This window comes from Ursus americanus, chromosome 5 (genome assembly GCF_024610735.1).
Source record: "Ursus americanus isolate L20-20 chromosome 5, mUrsAme1.1.p, whole genome shotgun sequence".
In the NCBI taxonomy this organism is placed as follows: Eukaryota; Metazoa; Chordata; class Mammalia; order Carnivora; family Ursidae; genus Ursus; species Ursus americanus.
This window is the reverse complement of record NC_142131.1, coordinates 77,143,208-77,145,727: the sequence shown is the minus strand read 5'-3', so window position 1 is coordinate 77,145,727 and position 2,520 is coordinate 77,143,208.

The window sequence follows — 2,520 nt, the reverse complement described above, 5'->3', positions numbered from 1 at the left end:
GTCAACTTGGTGTGCTTGGCAGGTAGGGTTGACTTCATTACCTCGAATTCCTCGACACAGGGTGCTTGTCCTTCCAACAGGCCCAGCTCATTTCTGTCTCCAGCCCCCTGATCTTCATGCAGTCTCATCATTCAGGTCTTAGCATAAATGTCAAGTGCCTTCACTAAACACCATGTACTAAAGTCACTTCCTGTATTTGTTTTTTTTTTCCATTGTACATATCAAAGTCAAATTCTAATTCATTTAGTAATTTATTTTCATTTTTTTTTAAAGATTTCATTTATTCATTTGAGAGAGAGCACGGGCCAGGGGGGAAGGGCAGAGGGAGAGGGAGAAGCAGACTCTGCACTGAGCAGGGAGCCCAACATGGGGCTGGATCCCAGGACCCCAGGATCATGACCTGAGCCGAAGGCAAACACTTAACCTACTGAGCCACCAAGGAGCCCCTTCTATTCATTTTTATTTATTCTCTTCCTCCCTCCTCTATGCTGTTGGGGCCCCACAGATCCCTTTTCCTGGTGATGCACCCACCCCATACATGCCTTAAGTGTTGGCTGAAAACTCACAGCTGGCCCTGCCAATAACTGATGGGAAATGAGGGGTGGGAGAGAAGGGAGGAGGTACAAAATACTGGCTTTCCTGTGGTAAGGAGGCCTAACTCTGCGGTGCAATTTATGCAGTTACCTATGGGATGGGGCTGAAGCTAATTTCCACTTCAAGCCACTCTCCTGCTTGCTTTAGTTTGTTTCCCCGCCCTGCCCTATCCTGTTTCCCTCACACCCTTCTCCTGAGAGCGCTTCCCCAATAAATCACTCAAGCACGAATTCTCATCTCAGGCTCTGCCTCTGGGAACCTGACCCATGATATCCTAGGTAAGCTTCACGAGGGACTACCTTGTTCATTCCCTTACGTCAAATTTCTATCTCCAGTTCTGCAAAGCTGTACCTGGAACACAGCAAACACCCCATACATGTGTTGAATGAATACAGGGAGAGCCCAGAGTCTGTTTTATAGCTAAACTGTGGGCACCCCTTCTGTCCTGGGCTGGTCCGGCCTGGAGGCATTGTGAGTCATAGCTGGTGGACAGCAGCTGAGTGGTTCAGAGATCGGGCCAGGCCTGGGACAGCAGCTCAGCACCTCCAACACATCCCCCAGGTGAGGCACAACCTGCAGTGAGGATTACTGGGAAAAGGCCCTCTAGGAAGATGCAGCCTTAAGGGTGGGCCTGGCTGCACCTTCTTGGGCCCTCTTTGGGCTTTCAGGGATGTCGCCCTGAGTCAGATCTAGGGGATAGTACCATCCCCTCAGCCCAGCTATGTGCAAGAGGAATAAGCGTGTATTGGATTGATGTAGGCATGACAGAGGGTTCTTTCCCTTTTCATCCTCCATGGGGGAGAAGAGGAATTTAAAAGAGAACATATAGTCCTTTTCCCATAGAATAGAGTCAACACTTCCAGGCTTCGGGGGAGACAGACACTGAGACTTGTTATCTGTACTTCAGCTTCCTTGAGGATGTAGTCTGCTTGGGAGAAAAGTCACGTGTAGTCTGCATAACCCGTATGATCTTGAATCCTAAGCATAGGTCCTAGCCCCTGGCACGTGCCCCCAGGATGTCACTGAGCATACTGAACTACTGTCATCTACACACACATCTGGGTTCCAGGCTGGACCAGTAGCATTTTGAGGGCGGGCACAGGCTAAGAACCCCTGCCCAGACCAGGCCTGGCCCAGAGCTCTTTATAAAATAACCAAACGTGGCAATAATGCCATTGGTTATTTTAGACATCCCACCGAATGCTTTTCTGAATCCTGGCTTTGTCATCCAGCAGTGCCAGAATGAAGTTTAGGTCCTGGTCCCTTTCCAGCTCCCTCTTACCATACTTATTCCAAGCTCTTCTCCACATCTGGAACATTCAAGCTGTACCTGGCTCTTCACTCTGCCTAGAGGCTCTCTCCCTTATCTACCCCCCAATTCACCTGGCAAAGCCCTGCTCAACTTTTAAGTACCTGTCTCTACTGTTTCTTTCTCCCGGGCCCATAATCCCTTCCAGCAGCCCGCCTAAGGCTCAGAAAGCCAGGGATGTGGTCCTTCATCTTCATATATGTCTCCTGGGCCTGACACGGAGTGGTGTTTGGGGAAGGTAGTTTTCAGGAGACTGCTGTCACCGCCAGTGTGCAGGGATGGGGTCGTCAGCGACCAGCGGCTGGTTAGACCCTAGCGCCAGCCTCAGAGCTGAGCTTTGTCCACCGGTCCTCGCGGTTTGACGGGACAGCCCGTCCAAGCACGCTGCTCACCCGGACTCTTGCTCCCCAGCAGTGCCCCTGCCTTGCCTTCATCATTCTGGACACCGGGGCTCCAGAGGCAAGGGCGCAGCCCGGGTCGCCCACGTCCTCTAGGCTCGGCACCGGGCACCCGAGCGCCCGACAAGGCCCACTCGGCCCTCGCCCTGGAGGTCTTCAGGTGCCCGGCCTTGGACCACGCTGGCCGCCTGTGGGAGCAGGTGCGGCAGTTCTGGACCG